General features: G+C 33.5%; 1 pseudogene; it reads left to right on the top strand.

Annotated features, from left to right (window-relative positions):
• LOC149155408 (uncharacterized) overlaps positions 1 to 22,573 on the top strand; it is a 161,305-nt pseudogene that overhangs the window by 50,404 nt on the left and 88,328 nt on the right.

Raw genomic sequence — 22,573 nt, forward strand, 5'->3', positions numbered from 1 at the left:
CATTGTAAAAGAAGTTTCTTAATAAAGGATGATAGAAATGAATTGCAGCAGGTGGTTTTCACCCACATTGGTTTCCACCTTATATCATGGTGTTCATGTGTGTTGCTTATGTGTGTTGATCTATCTGTTTTACTGCTACTGTAGACTGTTAATATGGCTAATAATGTTCTAATGCATCCATTGAAGATCACATAACTGAATCATGAGTTTAATGGTTATACGCTAGTTTCAATAGACACAATCGCATATATACGCGGGTATACTTAACTGAAGTAGCGTATATGAATCTGAGTATGAAAGTGAAAAAAATTTATTGATTAGATAATATTGATTCACCCCCCCTCTCAGTATTATTTCCAACAATTGGTATCAGAACAGGTCCTTTGGTAGAATCTTGATCGCCTGAAGGAGATCCATGGAACTATGGGAAAGAAGCTTAAGAAGAAAGCACATAAGCAGAAGAAGAAGAAGAAGAACTATGACAGTGGGAGAATCGATTGGGGATTAGGTGTAAGAAGCTCTTCAGGTTCAGAATCAGATTCATAATCATTTCAGAATGAAGATGAACTATCAGGTATGAATTTTCTATCCTTTGATGTTCCAACTATCTATCCATTTGGAAAACATGATGAAAGTGATAGCGAAACAACTGAATTTGCTCTTATGGGTGAACAAGAAAGATATCAAATAGAGGTAGAATTTAAAAGGCTTTCAGATAAAATCAGAGATCAACAAGATCTTTTGAACAAAAGGGAATGTGACTTCAAAGAAGAAGCTACCAAACTAAAGGCCCAACTAGAGGAAGGAAACAAGGTAAGGAAGTTATTCAAGGACAAATATCAAAAGTTGCAGGATGAAGCAACATCACTAAGAGATGAAGTAAATGAAAGAAGCACAACCATCATGAAACTCAGAGATAGATCCGGTTACTATGAAAGTCTTAAAGCCACGAACCGCTCGCTAAAGGAAGATCTTGAAGAATCAAAGAAACAGAATAAAGATCTACTCCAAGCTATTGAAAAACAGGTAAACGAAGTTATCAACATATAATCTCAGCTAGAATTTGCCTTCATAATTCGTCAAATGCAGCAGGATCTGAATGAAGAACAAGAAAAGGAGATTTTCAAACTAAGGTATCAGTTGGAAGAAGGAAGGAAAGCAGAAGAAGACATAAAGAAGCAATGTCTAGAAAAGGAGGAACAACTTCAAGTTGAGGTAAATATCTTGAAAGGTAAATTAGAAGAAAAGGATAAACTGTTGAGATTTCAAGATAGTACTAAAGCCTTGGATGATATTCTTAGTAGTCAAAGGACTCTTGCTATCAAGACTGGCCTATGTTTTCATGAATCTGTTGAAGGAGAATCTAGTTCACAAGGTGAGGCAAGGAACTCTAAAGAGAAATCTAAAATGATCAACAAGGAGATGAAAGGTCAACCCCATCAACAATCAAGGAAAGAGACTCCTCAAAGAAAATCTTTTACTCCTCCTATGAATAATGTTGAATGTTATGTATGTCATAATCTTGGACATGTTGCAGCTAGATGTGGAAGAAGAAGGGTTCAAGACCATCATGCAGAAAGATCATCACATTCAAGGTACTTTAATGGATATTGCTTTGCTTGCAATATGTTTGGTCACAAAGCTGCTAATTGCTATAGGAGAAAAATGAAACATGTAAGATGTTATGCATGTAACAAGCTTGGACATATAGCAAAGGAATGCAGGAACAAAGTGCGGACATCACACCAAAAGGAGAAAACAAAATCACACTTGAAGATATGGAAGAAGAAGGAAGTATAGTCAGAAAGATGGGGCACAGCACAATGTACTCAGACACAGCATAGCACGGACATAACAGACTCAGAGGGAGCTAAAAGTATAAAACCTCAGTGTCTTGAATCTCATACGCAAGTTCCATAAAGGGAAGTCATGTATATACGTGAGTTGGATACTGCACAGTCGCGTATATAATTATCTGAATAAATGCAATGGGGACAGGTTCAAGAAAAGGATTTGTTATGTTTCAGAACATTATTTTCTCTGTTTGATAATGTTTACAGTCTGCTGAGGATGTGTGGAAATGTCTTGTTACTTGTAAGATGTTTAGAAGGGTTTGATCCTAAATTGATGATGATGTCTTGATGCTTATTGCTAATATATGCATGATCAGATCTAACAGTAAACAGATGGCTCAGGTTGAGGGGGAGCATATGCCTTTAATAATGCATTGTTGGCATTATGGTTAATAGTCCTTGGTGATGATGCTTATATGGCTAAATGATATATCTTGCTATTATGTGGTTGTGAGTTGTCTATGATAAAATCTCATATGATTCTTGGGGTTACATAGTAGATGTTCAGATCAGATTTATGGTTGATTCTTTGATGATGCATATATGGTGCTTACATGGTGATCTTCATAAGGATAAGGAGAAGTACAAAGCTTGAATACACATCTTCCTCACTTGATGATGAGTCACTCATATGCTACTGTCATCATATGCATAAAGATCATACAGTTATGATGCAGGCACTCATGTGGATAAGGATTGTTGTTGTTGATGATATCAAGAAGTTTTGTCAAATGAGCTTGAGCTCAAGATACATAGTGCTAATACATGGATGACTACTCAAAGTCACTTTGTTGGAGACATGATGATGAGTTCTTATCTATATGATGATAGGTTGATACTTACATATGTTGATTGATGCAGATGTTCCCAAGTAATGATACTTGGATCATGTAGAGCCTGATGTTGATGAAATGGCTATGGTGGTTTCACATATGATATAATGTGAATGATTTCATGATGATGTTTTAAAAGGATGAGTTGACATCTATGTTCAGACATACCTTGTTACAGGACATTTACAGGTTGCTGATATGGAAAAGGTTGTACGCGAGTTTTATAAGGGCTATCCATGTATATACACGTGTTTATGAGGATACAGTTGTGTATATGATAATTTGAAGGAAATCAGTGGGTCAAACTCAGAATGAGAAGATTCTGATATGGGTCTGACGGAGACCATCTGACACAGGTTCAGGGGGAGCAGATAAACTTCCAATGATGCATTGTTGGCATTATCTTAGAAGCTTTTGGTTCTAGTTCTCAGTTGTTGTTGGTTTCAGGTGGAACAAAGACAGAGGGAGAATAGAAGGAAATCTTGGTTGCTTATCTGAATAATGATGGACAGATGCTGCTGCTACTAGTTATTTGTGACTTTCATAAGTCTTGCTCTAGATGATTCGTTTCTATGTCATATATCTCTTTTGTGGTATCTCTTTCATGGTGTCAAGGTCAAGTAACGGCCTATATTGGTTTCCCCACTATGCCTGGGATGAAGATGTAATGTTCTTGTTTTATCATGTGTAAACTTTTGATGTATCCCCACTTGGTTGGGTAGATGAATCAATTCTAGTATATCCCCACTTGGTTGGGTGATGGATGTATGTATTGGGTCGTTGGGTGATAGGAAGGTCTTTTATGATGTATAAGTCTTGTTTCTTCTTGAAGAACAACTTTTGCAGATCTTGCCTACAGTCAAAGGGAGCATGAACAACACATTTCAGCAAGAGCAGAGCTTTCAACATGTAGCATGAACAGATTGGTACACCTTGGCATATACAAAGGGGGAGCTCATTTAGAGAGTTCAGTAGGTACTCAGGGGGAGTATGAGCAGCGGAATGCCTATCTTGGAAAGAGAATATCTTGGTTCACCCTTTGCCCTTGATGTCAAAGGGGGAGAGTGATTTGGTGTTGTTGCCATCAAGTCCAAATGGGGAGATTGTTGGCATTATGATGCATGTGTTGTACTTGATGGCAACCCTCTCATAGAAGAACATCTCACTTACATATAACGAGATCAATCTACAGATGTGACTAAATGCATGGGATGTAGGATAGCTCAAAGGAATAAGAAGAAATGCATGGGATGCAGGACAACTCAAAGGAATAAGAAGATCAAGTTCTAAGTGAGACAAGCTAGCTTTGCCATCAAGTCCAAAGGGGGAGATTGTTGGCATTATGAGACAAGTGTTGTCCTTGATGGCAAATCACACAGATGAAAAATCATAGTGCAGAAGGTCAGTAGCAAGGAATTGATGAGCAGAAGGTTAGCAGCAAGGAATTGATGATCAGATTACAAGTATGAAGAGAGAATTGATGAGCAGAAGGTTAGCAGCAAGGAATTGATGATCAAATTACAAGTATGAAGAGAAAATACATATACGCAGGTTCATTGTGACCAAGCCACGTATACATGTGGGTTATACATTACAAAGGCGCGTATGCGTATACACGCACTTTCATGCAAGGAAAAGCGCGTATATGATTTTTGGTCCGTGGTAGTTAGTCCTCGGTATTTGAACCTATGGTTTTGGACCATGGTGTCTCGTCAGAAGTGTTGATCCCAAGTATTGGGCCCATGGTATTGATTTATTATGGTTTTGGACCATGGTATTGAGCAAGGCCTAAGAATATAAAAGGAGAAGAAGATCATTAGGCAAATGTATCGAAAAAGTCTTGAATATTTGATGAAGTATGAGAGCCAGTATGCAGGTTATGGGTTGATGATGCATTGCTTGATCTGAGCTAAGGAGGGATCTCACCGGTGGATGGAGAACAAGATCTAAGGATAGATCGGGATCAAATGGTTTGAAATGAACTATCTTTATATGATTGATTATGTTTATTCTAGATCTGTATACCGGCGCATGTAATGATTTGAACTGGGTATCTTAAGTTTGAAATCACTGCAAGTCATGTTTGAATATTTATAGATATGTACGCGGGTTGGCTTTGGTGTAAGCGCGTATGTACGCAGGTTTGGTTCATTGTAGTCACATATACCATTTGAGTTATGACGTCTGAAGTTACAGGTGGTTCTGACTGTTGATGAGTTCTGATGACAGTTTATTGGTGTCAGTATTCTGCATATCTCGGTTAGATGATTGTGTATTGATGGATGAGAACTAATATGGATCAAGATCATAATGACTCATGTTTATGTGATCCGATGGACTAGATCTGGGTGCTAACACATATATTATCCTTGTATATGTAATGATCTGGTTATGTTTGAAGTCAGGAAGTGCAACGAAGTTATGAATAAGTAATTAATGACATATACGCTGGTTCACCTTGATGAAGTTGCGTGTACACGCAGGTTTAGCACTTCCAAGTAGCGTATGCACTCTAATGCATGATTTTAATGATCCAATTGGTTCTGATTGTTATTGTAAAGTTCTGTGTCTACTCTGTGTTCTGGTGAATGTGTTGTTGACAGGGTTTCAGTGTTTCAGTGATTCAGAAATTGATGATGCTAGTAGTGATTGTTTTGAGCTTCAACAATACTTATGGGTCCAGTATGAAAATTTGATGAAACGTGGCCTTCAGATTATAGTGTTGTGCTTCAGGAGTATCCAGTCTGAAAATGTACGAAACATGGTACCTAGAGGAGAGAAGATTGTAGGCCGACGCCTACGTACTAGTATCTTAGCTAGTACAAGAGAAAAGGGGGTTGGAGCTCCCTTCCAGGAGAGTCTGGAGAACGAGAGAAGGTTGTAGCCTTCTGCAGTTTGTAGCCTGCGTGCTGGTAAAGGACTGCACAAGTACATTGTAAAAGAAGTTTCTTAATAAAGGAAGATAGAAACAAATTGCAGCAGGTGGTTTTCACCCACATTAGGTTTCCACCTTATATCATGGTGTTCATGTGTGTTGCTTATGTGTGTTGATCTATCTGTTTTACTGCTACTGTAGACTGTTAATATGGCTAATAATGTTCTGATGCATCCATTGAAGATCACATAACTGAATCATGAGTTTAATGGTTATACGCTAGTTTCAATAGACACAGTCGCGTATATACGCGGGTATGCTTAACTGAAGTAGCGTATATGAATCTGAGTATGAAAATGAAATTTTTTTATTGATTAGATAATACTGGTTCACCCCCCCCCCTCCCCCCAGTATTATTTCCAACATGATCATCATTGTATGCATGGAATACAACAACATAAATGATGCAAAAACTACCCATTATAAAATGTATAAGTTGACATCGAAGATAAAAACATATTTTTAATCATTTAATGATAGTTGTTTTATGACAATTATTTTGTAACATTTATAATCTCTATAACCTTTTTGGTCCATGTACCAATAACTTTTATAATGCTTGTGGTCCTTGTTAATCTGGGAGGCTTCTACAACCTAGCATGAGGGATATATGTAATTTCATCTCTGCTTAGCATGGAGTTGACACATGTTCCTTTTAAAATAAGAATAAAATATTTTTTAAATTAGAAAGTAATGTTAGCTATGATCAAAATAAAAAACAAATATACATATTTGGATAGTTTTACTTAAAGTATTATAAAATGTAGTCTCACTCTAACTATGTTTTCCTTATTGTTTGTTGATATTACAATCCAATACAAAAGAGATATGGTTAAAAATTTCACTCTCACTCTCAATTATAAATAAAATATTTCCATGTCAATATGAAATAATATACTTTTATATCAAATTTTAAAATTATCTTAAGTAAATAGTACAAAAAGAAAATAAAGTTGACATTATTTATATTTTCATATTTCAATTGAACACAGAAGTAAACCATTTTAATATCCATGTTAACTAATTTATTTTAATATTAATCTTAGAAAAAACATAAACATATATGTATATATGTGAACCACAATAAAATATTTAAATTTGCAAAGAGAAATAATTGAAAGTAATAAAATTGATGTGAAAATGGTGCACACGGCTAGGGTAGCCATTACTCTGCAAGTTGACGTCTCGTTGGTCTTTGTTGCACATGATGAACTTGCCTTTGAAGCTTACTGTATCCTTGTCTTTAGCCAATGTGTTGTCTTGTTTAACACTTTGGTTGTTCCAGGAACTTTTTCTCAGGCCTCTCCTATAAAATACTGGAATTCACATAGCAAATCTCCCAAGGAGAACAATAATAGCAGGAATATTATTTTTATAACTGACCATTCTTCCTGGGTTAGCTTAGTTCCTAAATTTTCTCCTCAAATCGTGCTCAAGTCTTTTTCTGACAACATTTTTAAATGGGTCTTCTTGATGGGAGAGGTGCAATGGACACAAACTCATCGTACTCTATTTTTTATACATCTCAATATCTCAAGATATATTATAGAAGTCTTCCTACTTCCCATCAGCTCCTATGCTTCTTGAAAAATAATACTTGCATGCAATAGGTTTCCCATTCCTCGTCGATTTCACATGGTGTCATTCCTCAAACCTTGTGTGCACTGATTAAAATTATTTTGATGAGGCCTAACTTTGAGGCCTTTCAATCACGACGAGAGAATGATTCAAATATATTTTTCCAGATATTCATAAAAAATATTAATGGAATGAAAGGGGTATTTTGGGTTCATGAACCATTAATTGTCTCATGTGTTTAGAAGTTGATTCAAGGTAGATGAGGACTACCTACAAATCTCCAGTACCTTCATTTTGTAGGGGAAGTTTTGAAAGATCCCCTGTTTTTAGAGGATCATAGTATAGTTAAAAATTCATCGATTATCTTGAATTTCAAAATTTGTGGGGAAAAAATGGGGTTAGGTCTTCAAATGGCTCTATATGTTCTTCAATGATGTTTTCCAAGGGAATTATACTACAGTAAAAGTGAAATCCATGTCCCACATAGAAAAAAACCAAAATTTCCCCTCTGGTCCATATATTTCTTTGGAGATTAAAAACCCATAGGTATCTAATTTATTCACTACCCTTGAGTCAAAAGCCATCATTTTTAGATTTACCAATTTCTAGGCAAAACCTGAAGCTCTATTAGTGGATATTCACTTCTTGGAAAAAAAATTGTGATATTTATCTCTATTCCAAAGGATTTTTCGTTGTCAATTTGACACAAAAATAATTGGATTTCATTCTAAATTCAGGACCTTGGTGTTGTGGTAATGCGTGGTTATCAATTACTCCACGGTTTCCTGGTTTTGATGCAACTTCCATGGTGGTAACTTCCATGCTAGTGTGGGTAAGTCTTGCAAATATTCCCCTTCCATTCTAGCACCATCAATTTCTCAAAGAAATTGGGAATAAACTTGGAAATTTTTTAAAAATAAACAATGAAAGAACAGAAAAAGGAATATTCACAGTTGAGAAGATATGTGTGGAGATGGATCTTAGAAAAGGGTTACCATAACACATCATCTTGAATCACAAGACTTTTTCATGGATTCAGATTCTAGATTATGAGAACATGGCTTTTAGATTCTGCATGTTCTTTTTCAAACATGTCATCTTCAGAACTCTTGCCGTAAAGGAAAGAAAATCTCAAAAAATAAAAAGAAGGAGCAAAACAAACCAAAAGGATGGAAGTTTAATGTCTCTTCATATTCAGAATATGAGGAGGAAATCCAAGCAGCATAGCCTAAACAATTCGAGGAAAAAGAGGAAGGGGAGGCTATGGTTCAAGAGATTTCAGTCCCTCTTTCCCTGCCAAGTCTAGATCAAGGAACCCAACAGTCTTCGGTAGGTCCAAAAGGCAATAAACAAGCTCATATTTTAGAATCATCATTCAGAAAAAGAGTCTCCATGTCTACATGGTGGCCAAGAAATTTATTTAGTTCTGATTGATCTAGATCTAGAAGGATAGAAAAAGGTGCAACAAAGGAAAAAAAGAAAAAATCAGCACAACTAGTCATCCATAATCTTTGAATTTTCTTTTCCTCTTTTTTCAGGATATGCTCAACATGTTGGATTTTTCTTCCATTGTGTACATATATTTGCCTTCTCATGTAATGTTTTGTGTTCTTCATGTCTTCTACTACATACACACTATGTGTGTCTACAAAGTGTAATTTTTATTTTAATTATTCGAAATTATAAGTTTTTTCTGTGGGAATAAAAAAAGAAGTAAAAATATTCAATTCCTTATTTATAATTAGTAATAAGAGGGAGATTTGTAATTAATTCAATTCTTAATATAAAATTAATATGTGACATTTAACAAAAAAATTAATAGTAATTAAAAAATTAAATGTGCATCATAAATAAAATATTGCAATGTATAAAATTAAGTAATATTGAAATATATTAATGGAAAAAAGCTTTAATGTGGAAAATTTAATCCATAAATACAATATATAAAAGCTCATGTTAACTAAATTATTTCAATGTCAACAATCTATATATTATATATAGTTTAAAATAATACTAATTAAGCCATAAAGCGTTCCATTTGAAAAGAACTTCCCTCTTTCCCTCCCCTCACCACTATGAGTGGTTGGATTATATGTTAAACGATCAAAACATGTTCCACAATTGGATGATCAGGGCAAGGTAGTTGGACGTATTTCATTTCCAAGTTGGTTATAAACACACCCTATTGATTGTTCATCATCCCTGTTGAACACCAAAAATTATTTTCTACCTTAGAGCCCATGCATGAAAGTCTCCCGCTCTCACCCATAGAGTCCCTACACTAGGATGACTGGCGACAATATCAGGGAACCCAATTTCCAAACCTATGCAAGCTGTTTTTGTCTACCAAACTAATATGTGAATGTGGGAGATGATGTCGTATTTCCTCTTCATCTTGTGCGAGTCTCTCTGCTCTCTATGTCGCTACAAAGTTGTTCTTCGGTGCATCTGATTCTCCAAAATTCACCAGGCGATTTTGTTAAGAGATTTTAATTATAAGGCTCTTGATGATGTAATTGTGAAGGAAGTATCTTCTTATTTGAATTGGGTTGGATACAACCCAGGCAATATTCCTTTTGTTCCCATCTTCGGTTTTGATGGTGACAACATGATTGACTGTTCTACTAACCTTGATTGGCACAAGGGCCCAACACTCTTGGAAGCTCTTGACCACGTTCCATAGCCTAAGAATCCTTCAGAAAAGCCTTTTAGGTTGCCTCTTCAGGATGTTTACAAGATTGGTGGTATTGGGACTATGCACGTTGGTGGTGCGGAAAGTGGAATCTTAAATCCATGTATGATTTTACCTTTGGTCCCGATGGGTTGACCACTAAAGTTAAGTCTATTGAGATGCATCATGATGCTCTTCAAGAGGCATTTCCTAGTGAAAATGTGGGATTCAAAATTAAGAATGTTGTTGTTAAGGATCTCAAGTGTGGTTGTGTGGCATATAATTACAAGAACGATCCTCATGGAAATGGTTATGCTCATGTTGGATTACCACACTTCACACATTCTCGTCAATTTTTTTGATATCATGACCAAGGTTGACAACCATTCTAGCAAGGACCTGGAAAAGGAGCCCAAGTTCGTTAAGAATGGAGATGTTTTAAACAAAGTCTTTCAGCAGAAATCACATGAGAGAATTTTTTGGCCGACACGTTTCGAACCAACAAGTGTGGTTCATCATCAAGACCAGATGAAGAGACATACCATGGGAAAGGCTTAAATAGAGAGCAGTGTAGAGACATAATTTCAAGTAATGACTATATTTTAACAATAATGTTTAAATTATAATATTAATATATTAATATATTAAAAACAAATATTATTAAGCGGTTTATGAAGATGACTCCAACCAAACACATGGCTTTCAAAACCTTTCTTGAGTATCCTCCATTTGGTCATTTTCCAGTGAGGGGCATGCATCAGATGGTTGTAGTAGGAGTCATGAAAGTTGTTAAAAAGGATTTTAGTGGCCCCAAGTTCACCAAGGCAACAACTAAAAGAAGTGAATATTTCAGCGAAGTGATTGGGAATGGAGGATTATGTGTTGCATTTTGTGTGCTTACATGCTTCTCTAGTTTCCTGATAGTATGTTAGTAGAGTTAGATTTTCAAATGCATAATTGGGTTCTTGATCGGCGGCGGCATAGTGTATATTAGTTTCCATTAAATACTTTTTAATGGTTTAGGGTAATTTGATTTAAGATTTCGTAGTTGCGAGGAAATCATCAGTTTGTCTGCACTGCTATAAAATCTATGCAGTCAGATTGAGGGAGGAAGGGTATTAATAATTTCTATTATTGGTTTATTTTTAATGTTTGTATTGTAGTATGTACATGGCATTTTTCTTCGGATTGAAAAAACTTGTAGTTTATATTAAAGCATAGTTTTGAGAATTTATTAGTAATCAGTTGATATGTAAAACTATATATGTGTATAGAGTATTTGTTTTTTTCCTTGTGAAACTCATTTCCTTGGTGACTTCTCATGTCACTTTTTTCCAGAGTCTAAACTTTCTTATTCTATATTTTCTTTTTTCCTTTCATGAACCGGTTTTATCGTAAATTTAACTCTAATCAGCATGATTTATGTTCTTTCCAAGGCATGAAAGTATCCAATATTGTACTTTTTCTTATATTTTCACAAAAGGAACCCCAATCACAAAAAAAAAGTTTCACATTTGATTAACTAAGTGTAAATGGTGTAGTATGGTATGTTATTTTTATAGTTCAAAAAATGCTTTTGATTGCGCAATTATTTATGTTATTATTTTTTTACTAGACATATTATTGGTTGTACATGCACCCCATTGGTTGTTTGGGGATCTACATGGACAAGGAAGAGGGAATCATCTAGTTCCAATTCACTTGAATTGTCTCTTTCTTCTTTTCCCAATGACCCCAATTTGACAAAACAAATTGGATCTCACGAAACTTCTTGTCAACATATGTTTTAGGTAATTCCTGTATCATGTCATAACATTGCAAACCTTCAGAGCTGAAGATTAAATTCAAAAAATTAGTTCATTTAATCTACTACATGCAACCTTGATAACATTAGTAGGATGATATCTTTTGATATAATCCCTAAGGTGCCTTTGATATAGTTTGGCTTCATATTTAGGGTTTTGGATTTCCTTTGAAAGGAAGTGAATTTTAGGTTGAAGCTACGAGGTTTCCCCCAAAATACAATTTAGAAATGATTTTTAAAAATGATTCATAATTTATGAATAGATCCAAATTATTAAAAATACAGTTTAAACAATTTTAAAATATTTTATTTTATTTCCCAACACCAACCAAGATGATTGGAAATGAGGCCATTTAATTTTTCCATTAATCTATTCCAAGTGGCATATCCCTATGTTGAAATCAAGTCCCAAAATAATACTCTCCCACTCATCCTTTTAATATATTCCAAGTGATGTATCCATATTTTGAAATCTAGTACCAAATTAATGCTCTTCGTCTTTTACAATATTGTACTTTTCTCTAATAACTCAGTCCATTGCATGTTTGTTTAAAGTACTTTATGACTACACAATTTTTATCACACATCAAATGCTATTGTGTAATGATGTGGTATCTCACTTTTCAAAAGATAACTATAAGCCAAAACTGGCAGAACTAAAACAATTAACTAAATATATTTAAAGCTTGTGAGCAATTCTGAACTACATAATACATAGTTGATTAAACCATAACCTTTCTATTAAGTTACCTTTAAAAGTGTTGACACTGTAAAGAAGGTTGTTGATGGAAGGAGCTCTTTTGGAAATGAGTGCTCAAGGGGATGCATATACTTATCTAACAAGGTTCCCTGCTTTTTATTGCTTGTGAACTTGCATCTCACTTGCTCCAACTCCTTGTCGAGAGCTAAGGTTATCTGATCAAATAAAGCTTTTGATTACCTATCAACATTAACATAATTTCTTTTTTGATGTGTATTAAATTTTTCAGAGAATGTGAGTAGGCATTAAGAATAGTTGGTTAAGTTCAAAATGGGTTCTCTTCTCCTCACTGCATATTCTCTACAGAGCATCTATTCTACTGATTCAGCCTCAAGATCTGTCAAGCTTCTTAAAATAGCATGACATTATATATGGTCTAAACAAATTTCCTCTTTGAGTTTACAACATGGTTCCCAAAATAATGAAAGATTAAAGTTGGATTGGATACAATTTACTGAGATACTAATCTCAATCCCATCGATAATCTATCGACTTTGTAACCTTGTACCAGTATTCAAATTCAAATTATTCAGGCTTCAAAACAAGTATCAGGTTTCACAACAAGTTGATTTCCTTCTTTAATAGGTTGTTGCAATGTAATTGTTGATGCCTCCCAGCTCCACTCTTTTTGGATTGTCAAATTTTCCTTGAATGTAAGGAAACATGTTTTTTTTTCCTTGGTCAATAAATGAAAAAAAAAATAATTTCACCCCATTTCATGATGGGAAATCCCCTTTCTTTTATGTTTTTCAATTATTTTTGAAGTAATATTGGATGAAATCTCATATTGTTGTACTCATTAGTAGTACCTTTATCTATATATATTTATAATATTAGATCCATAATTTTTCTATGAATAGCCCATTTATAATTTTTCTCATCACAATCTTGGTAACTTGAGGCACCCTCCAACTCACCTTCTTCTCAAATGTCTACATGTATACCATGCAGATACACAACACCTCTATAAGGTTTAGGTAAATGCACAACAAATATACATAAGCTTGGCTGTGAAAATGTATCCTACTAGAGAAATTATATACTAATAAGTGAATCTTCTGAGGAAAAATCTCAAGCAGATGGCACAGTGATAACCGTAGTAGCAGACCAGTAGTAGAAGTAGAGGGGCTTATTAGAGTGAGCTTATTATTTCTTGAACAATAAGAACCACTGGTATTAGACACATTAGATGCAACAAGAGGAACAATTATATTAGTAGTAATGTCAAAAAAACCAATGGGAATTTAATTTTCCAGAGCTAATCTAAAGATATGCACCATTCTTTGGGTGGGATCTCGATGAGATGCATTGGTTGACATATGTAGGAGTTTTAGTGCCAATAACAGAAAAGACGGTTTGGTGGTTCTTTTAAATAGAAAGAAAGTACCATTGGTATTTGTTTATTATTGAAAAACCAATGTTCCTAATATTTGTGATATAATGCATCTTCATGAAGTCATTTGACAACAAATTTGTGATGAAATATGTTTGCCCTGAATGTAAGGAAACATGTTTATTTTTTTCATTGGTTGATAAATGAAAAAAAATGTCCAACTTTACCCCCATTTCATGACCTGCAATTTTGTTTTTCTGATGATTTTCAATTATTTTTGAAGTAATATTGGATGAAATCTCAAATTGTTGTACTTCTCCATAGTACCTTTATCTCTGGAGTTTTATAAGATTGGATCCATCCTTTTTCTATGATGTTTTTCAATCATTCTTTTTAAGATAACAATGAATGAAATCCTTGATTAGTGTACCATTTAATAGTACCTTTACTATTGGAGTTTTATAATCTTGATTTGATCTATCTTTAATAAATGGGAAATGTCTTTTAAGTTTGGTTTCTTTGGAAAAGATCCAGATATATATAACATGATGTTTCAAATAGAGAATATAAGTATATTTCCATAATTTAATAGATTAAAGATATTTTTTAATAGAAGTATAAAAATTAATATTTTATATAAAGACATTTAAAATAAATATGATAATTATTTTTAAATTACAGTAATTATTAATAAAAATAGTATTTATGAACTTATGAAGAACTCATGTAACTCATATTCCTTTACTTTCATCCCACTCTCCAAAAGATGAAGAGCCTTAAAAATATTTTTTTAAGGCTCAGGGAGAAGGTTTTATCAATGATGAGCATTAAAAATAGTTTTTTTTATATATTTAACACACCAAGTTACTTTAGTACTCCTTATCTGAGAATTTTTTTCCATTAAATTACTTTGTTTTATGCTAGATTCATAAAATGTTGAGGATCTATTTTGTTTTCAGTCTCTAATTTTACTTAACTTTGTAGTTGTATTATTAATATAATTGATATTATAAAGGAATGAACCAGTTCGTTTATGAAAAATTGTGTGGTCTTCCTTTTATTTCATCTACTACAATTTTGAAATTTAACCCCTTAGTATTTTTTTTATTTGATTCTCATCTTTCCTCATTTATCTCTTTGGACCTTACTTGGGTTATGTAGATTAAGCAAGCAAAACTAGTTTCATGGTTTAGCATCTTTGTACTGTCACCTGTGATTTACTAGATCACTTTTCAGTCTGCTTGGAATGCATATAATAACTCTTTCATGATTTTACTAGTCAAATAAACAAATAGGTTATATAAATGTTTGTGCCATTAGTGGTACTTTGATCTAAAAAAGAAGTATTTTCATTGCGTTTCTTATGGATCACACTTGCTTTATTTTCAAGATAAAGTGGTTTAAATGTTGTTGAATGACCTCTACATTATTTTCAACTGCATGGCATGGGTTAGATTTTATTGAGTAGATTATGTTGGATTAAAACAAGAACATGGCAGACACCAAGGATGTTAGTTGTAAAGAGCAATGTGATCTTTTGAATAGTTTCAAGGATCATGAAGGTAATAATATAGAGGTGATTCAATAGTTAGAAGAGAAGCATAGCCAATTTTCTCAATGAGTCATGTAGTTGATGCTATTCTTGTGTTGAGTTTCCATATTGGAGATATGTGTATTTTTATTCAAGGGTATATCTTAATTCACATAGAAATTCAAAATTTATTTACAAAATTGTTATAGTCCTTTGTAGACACATATTTCAAACTATAAAAAAATTGCTTCATACTGATTAAGGTTGTCTATAGCAAGAGAAAGTGATCAAGAAGAAATACGAAGGAATTGTACCAAAACGAACTCAGATTTAAAGGTAGAAAATCATGATCTATTTCTTTATTTAAGAGGCATTCAAGTTGGAATAACCAGACAAGGTCTTTAACTTGAACATAGGCCTCATGATTTGTAAGGCTCAAGGAAGCAGTGTTGCAATAATATTTCATTGCAGCATGGTCCTTTCCTTTTGTCGATATTTTTCTATATTTCAACAATTGTCAAAGAAGCATTAATTAGTACAATATGTTATTTCCTTACAACGTTTCCTTTACAACATCTCGTGCAATTGCTAGTAATAATAAGAAGAAGAAGAATAGACTATGTATATATTATATAAAGTAATTGATTTTTTTTTTTTTTTTTTTTTTTTTTTTTTTTTTTTTTATTGTTATAGCATTTCAAGTATCATTACTTTACATTTTGACCCTATATTTAAGAGTTACTTTTGAATGGAGAAAATACTTGTTGGAATTGCATGTTTAAGTTATTTTATTCCATGTATTCAAGGGATTTTCAAGGGGTTGAATCCATTTATGTATTCAAAAATGCAATTTAAAAAATAAAAAATGATATATATATATATATATATATATATATATATATATATATATATATATATATATATATATATCTATATTTGTATATATATATGTATATATATATGTATATATATGTATATATATGTATATATATATGTATATATATATATATATATATATATATATAGAGAGAGAGAGAGAGAGAGAGAGAGAGAGAGAGATTATTTTTTACCATCATCTATCAAGTCCCTAGAGCGATGCAATCTTTTATGTTTTGCACTATGAAAAGCATTTGCACATCAAGATATTTGAACTTTCTTGGTCTTGCTATATTTGTGGTTAAGATGGATTGATAGTGGTGTTAATAACTTCGAAAATACCTTCTTAATAATTCCCATAACACATATGATCATTTTTCTAATATCCTTTATTGTCATCATGTAACTATTAACCTATTACCTTTAATAATGAATAGTTTGATAAAACCATGTAAGAAAAAAAAAAATACTAGTGAAGTCTAAAAATAATAAGATAATAAATATTCACGCATTATATATAAAGTTTACCATTGAAACCCATAAATAGGAGAACTAACCCAATTGATAGTTACATAATTGTTGGCCCTCATTATTGTAAAAACAATGTTGTAACTTTGAGGGTCTCTGCTTTAATAATCAACACTAGTTTCATAAGAACTTAAAAGGGGTCAACATTTTCTGTGCAATAGGAATTATCTTCTTCCTCTTTTAATTATGATATAGACGAGGGTTGTTGGAGTGAAGGCTAGATGAACAAAAAATAGGTTAAGTTATCAGAAAAACTATACTACAGGAAAGTAAATTTGTAGAAATAATTTGGAGAAATGAAATGGAACACATAGGCTACTTACAACAACTGAAAAGTACACTTTCTTGGAAATAAAGGAATTGAAATCCTAAAACCTAAGTTGCACAAAACAACACTCAAAAAGAATTTGGTAAAAAAAATTATAGGAAACTTGTGAGGTCTTTGTGCCTCTAAATTCCACCATCAACATCCCATACATGTTTTAATACATCAAGAAGACTAAACTAAATGTTTATTCCTAAAATCGGTGAGAGAAATGGATTGTTTGTGGGTTGTTACAAGATTCCCTATTTTGCTATAGGAATAGTCCAGCGAGGTAATAAAATAATTAGAATACAAACCAAAGGTGAAGAAGGAAGGTACTAATGATGCATAATGTTGTTATTCAACTAGTAACAACTTGGTACAACCTAATCCAATATTTATCATCACAAAATTAAGTTTTTTCTATCTCATGTATCCATAATATCAATTGCATAGTAAAATAACAAATTACATTATTTATAATAGCAAAGGGAATGGAATTAAAATAGACTTAAGATGCATTAATAATTAAGGTTGAAAACTTACATAAATGACCTGCAAATAATATTTTCTCAAGAAACTACCTTCTTAATCATGTGCAAAACCATTAAATTATAGTTTCTAAAAATGCTAATGTTAAAAGATAAACAAGACAAATGCAAAAGTATAATATCAACATAAGTACAAGAGGGCTCAGAGCTCCTACTATGGGCCCATACCAAGGATGCTGAGAGTCCTTGAAGAAAAACCAATTTAAGAGCTAAAATAAGGAATTTATTATATTGACTAAAAATATATTCTTACATTACATTCTACAAAACTTGCTTGGAAATACTCAAAAAATCCTAACTTTTCTTATCTATATGTTATTCTACTGTTTTCTCTAGGGAAAATTTGAGTCTCTTATCAAGTAGGGAAACAAACTCCTTGAGAAGAGGGCTACATTTCCCTCCCAAAAACCCAAAAAATGATATATTGTCCCAAATCCAATTCGAAGCAATATTATCAGGGATTAAATTCCCTAAGCCAGTCGAGTTTAATTCTTCCCTCTACGGGGAGAAAGCACCTAAAATCTCTCCAATGTTGGATTCCTCATAATATGCTCAACATCTTTGTAAATCCTACACAATAAACATATTAAGGAACATATAGCATGAAACCACATTGAATCCTCTTAGATATCATTATGTTAGGAAAATATACCATTAAATGAAAAATGTGGGGTCAAACATCATTATATGTGCCTAGGAGTGGACTAATGGACCTTATCATTTTTCTATTTCAAAGGCCTTAAATACCCTCTTACTAGAATTGTTGCTCATCCTTGAGAAATTCAATCTTCTTATCTTCCTTTCTCTTGTTCATTCAACTCTCTTATTTTTTACCTTATGTCCTAGGCTAAGCTAGTTGTGGTTCCCATTCTAAATAGAATATTGCATTTTCATTAATATCCTTCCACACATGGGATTATTATTCTTGGATTTGGTTCTCTTGTAGCCCTAACATCATAGGTCGATTGAACTTGAGTATTATTCATTGAACCCCAAGCCTCTGGATGGTCCTCTTATATATATGGGTTCTTGCTAGTGTTTCTTGTACTCTATCAGGAGAGTGAGACTCCCTTATCCTCATGTTGTAAGACAAGCCTTGCCATATTTTCTAGAAGTCTAGTGAACATTCTTCTCCCAATAATATGAAGGTGTCCTCAAAATTTAGGATAGCTTCTACTTATATTTTCTTCCAAATAGTTTCTACCTCAAGATCTTGTGCAAAAATGACATGGGATGATGTAAGGACTAAAGGGAATGGGTGTTTTAGTCTAATTCATTGTGGCTTCTTTAATTCCCCTTCTAATGTCCTTTTTACTTCTTCCACTCTAATATCCTCATGTTTTAACCAAGATTCTAGTGTCAATATCTGTGTGTCACGCAAATAAGGATTAGTGTCCCACATTGACATATCAGAGAGGACAAGTTTATGCATATAGGATTCAACTAATTTTTGCCTTGTCCTCCATGCTATGTTTTAGGAAGAATTCTATGAAGTGTTTGGCTTATGGAAACTATATGGTGTCTCTATGAGCCATCTAATAAATTTAGAACCTATTCCATTTATCTTTTAGGAATAGAGGATATGCCTTAGAAGGCTACCTATAGTTGACAACTTCAAAATAAAGGTGTGCCATGGTTCCTAGGAAGGTCTCCATCACTCCATTTTGAGCATCTTTTACTTTTAACAATTCTTATGCATGTTGTAATTGATTCATTAGGTCTTGATTTTATCTTTCGACGTGCTCTCAAATATTAGGTAATTCAATAATTAAGAGGGTCGCTTCCTCCCTCACTTTGTTAACTTCTTCTTCCATGTTAGCAAGATTGGACACCCCTTTATCCTGTGCAATTCTCCTCCATCTATGTATTCCTACTTTCACTTTCTCTATGTCAATCATCAAGTGATGCACTAGATGTGAATGTGTCACTCTTCTAGATGTCCCTGCAGTAGGAGGTTAAACCCTTAATGGCCAAGAAAAGAAAAAATATAGCTTCCTTTGTGTAGACTATTTTGCAGCTTGTTTTGCCTCTTGTAGTTATGTATGTTTTTCTTGTAGTTCGACAAGTTGTTATATATGGACAAGCTTATGCTATAAAGTCCCTTTTTTCTCAGGAAATACTATTATCTTCCCTTGTTGTACCTCATTTTTTTGTACATATAGCTTTGGAATACCCTACATTTCTCCCTCTTACATCTATTTCCCTTCAGGGCTAGGTGTCTCTTCTATTGTAATGGGAGTAGTAGAGGGAGATTTAAGTTTTCCATTGAATATGACTCCAGTGCTCTTTCTCCTTGCATAGATAATCTATTGGGAAAAATTACTCGCCTTGGACCTAGTAGGGCTACTTAAACTTACCAAGGTAGCTACTATGTATTTTTCCTCTTCTTCCATGGTGTATGTTTTCTTCTATTTTGTGGTGTTGGCTACTACCTTCCCTTTCCTCTTTTTAGTTGTAATATTTTTTAGCCTATTTATTTTTTCATGTGATTTTAGAATTTTTGTTTATCCATATCTACAAATTTATCCCAAGGAATGAGATGTCGCAAGTATTCTAGTGCATCTGATAATATCAATTTTATCAAGCCATGTGTTGGCTCGATAATATACCATTATTATTATCACTTTTAAACACTTATCCCACCCATTTCCACTATTCTTCATCATATCATTTGTTATAATTTATCATTTAAATCCATTTTATAAATGATTTATGCTCTTATGAATGAATATTATCTATTCTCCTTTATTTCTAATAAATTCATGATTATGAATTATTTTATCAATGATAGTTTTAAAAAGTTGGTTATAACATTATTTACCATTTTTAGCCTCCAAGATAATTTTCAGATTGAAGATTTGATTTTTAAAAGTGCCAACTCAGAAATTCGCTGGTTTAAGGAGTGACAGTTTTGCGGTTGAGATTCTGAGCAAATGGAGACGAATTTGAGAAATTCGGAACATGGGTTTTGTCCATAACGGGCCCAGTTAACTTTAACAAAGCCCAGTTAACTTTAACAAAGAACAGGTTGCCCAAATTCGGCTTGTACAGAGAGAAATGTAGGGTTCTTTGAGCACGATTTTCTCAGATTTGCTGTTGCGGCCATCCTCCAAATCTCAGCTGCAAACCCAAATTCGTCTTGCTTTTGTTGAGAGATGAAAGGAAATATATTTTCTTGTTGATCATCTGGTTAGAATCAACCCAAATTTGTAAAAGAAATCATGTTGTAATTATCTATGTTATAACTGCTCTCTGATCTTTCTCTATTTAAATGAAAACAAAGATCAGAGAAGGAGAGACTTCAGGATGACTTTGGGGATTCGAATGATGGCGAATTGATGATTTGAATTAGAGATTCAGAAGCAAGGATTCATGATAGGATAGGAGGAAGGAATGATTGTTTTATGTTGTAAGTCTCAAAGCTTCAACTATTGTAATGATTTCACTATTTAATGATTAATACATAATTTGGGCGTTGCTGTTCCCTCTTTTCCTTCTGAAGTAACCCAGCAGCGTCCGCTGGCGGCTAAGGGCCCAGCCTTTGGTGGAGTACGCTGCTACTGTTGTGTATCATATCTTTACAATTGCTGCTGTATCATTATACTGTGATTTATGCGTGGTTTGCTTATCTTTATTACTCGGTAATCTGATATATCTTTCATATGCTATGTTATGCTCTGTTATGATCAATGCACTAATGGTTTTTCTCGGGAAATCTGTGTAATGACTCTGCATTGTATAATTGAATCTTTTCAGAGTTGATCGCATGCTTTTAGTCTCAACCAGTTATTTCTGTTACAGAGCGTCTGTATTGAATATTACTGTCATTTGATTCATTTGAAATCCTGATTATGGGAATCCGAAAGTAATGTTATTCTATTTGGAAACATAGCCGTATTATCCTTAATTGTCAGATTACTATATTAGTGTGAGGTGTGCATATATGATCGATGAGTGTTGTTCCATAAAGTATATTCCATCCAGTTTGCTTGAGGAGTGAAGAGTGTTATTTCATAGCAGAGTGTGAGTAAGTTGGTTTTGACTCGCAAGATTTAGTTCTTTTAATTGCTGTTTCATTTAATGCTATTCTATTTCTTTTTGCTATTTCATTTTACTTTCTGCCATTCCATTTACTTGCAATTGTTGCTTTGGTGTGAGAGAAGGTCTAAAGCTGTAGTGAGTCAGCAAGTCGCTGCTTAGCTCCCAGATCTTTGGTCCATGCTCTAATTTCCTTTCCATCAATTTCTAGAGGAATGAGTTATTGCTACTGTATCCTCGATTGATGGTTGTTTGAATGAATGATTTAGTTTAGAACATTTCAGTTTCTTGTTGTTCCAATTAGATTTCTTTTTCAAACATTCATTTACTTTTGGGTTTTAAGCACTATACTGCAAAACATTACTCTTGAGTAAATAGCCGCCTCAGACTAAGTACACTCTTGAAATAAAAAGTCGTCCCTGGGTTGATAATTAATGTGAAGGTAATTAGGAGTTCAAAAGACACCTTTTTATCACTCCACATTTTGGCGCCGTTGTCGGGGAGAGTGTAGCCATTTCTAAAGAGTAGTGTGAATCTGATGAGTGCCTGCTAGGGAAGAGTTGGATCTTAAAAATGAAAGGTAAGAACCTGCGTACGGAGCATGTAAAAGCCCTGCTCCCCCGTCCGCTTTCCAGCAGGACTATTAAAGAACCTAGGGTAGAAATAGATGTTTGAATTTTTGTGTGAATGATTAGGAAAAAGATAGAAATTTTTTAAAAAATGAATCACATGATCTCACGCAAGTGGTGATGTAAGCACCACCCATTTCACTAACCGATTGATAGGAATATTTGAAGAAGGAGCCTCGAAGAAACACATGAAGAACATCTTAAGCTATGGTAAGAAATGGCTCACGTTTCTACTTTTGAATTTCCTATCAAAGATCTAGGAGGAGTGACACAAATGCACATAATTCCCCCATCTTTACCAAATTTTCATGGTTTAGCAAATGAAGATCCAAATACATTCTTATTTGAG

The sequence above is a fragment of the Pinus tabuliformis genome, chromosome 9 (assembly GCF_031772625.1).
Source record: "Pinus tabuliformis cultivar Carrire ecotype Pingquan chromosome 9, CPIR1, whole genome shotgun sequence".
NCBI lineage: Eukaryota > Viridiplantae > Streptophyta > Pinopsida > Pinales > Pinaceae > Pinus > Pinus tabuliformis.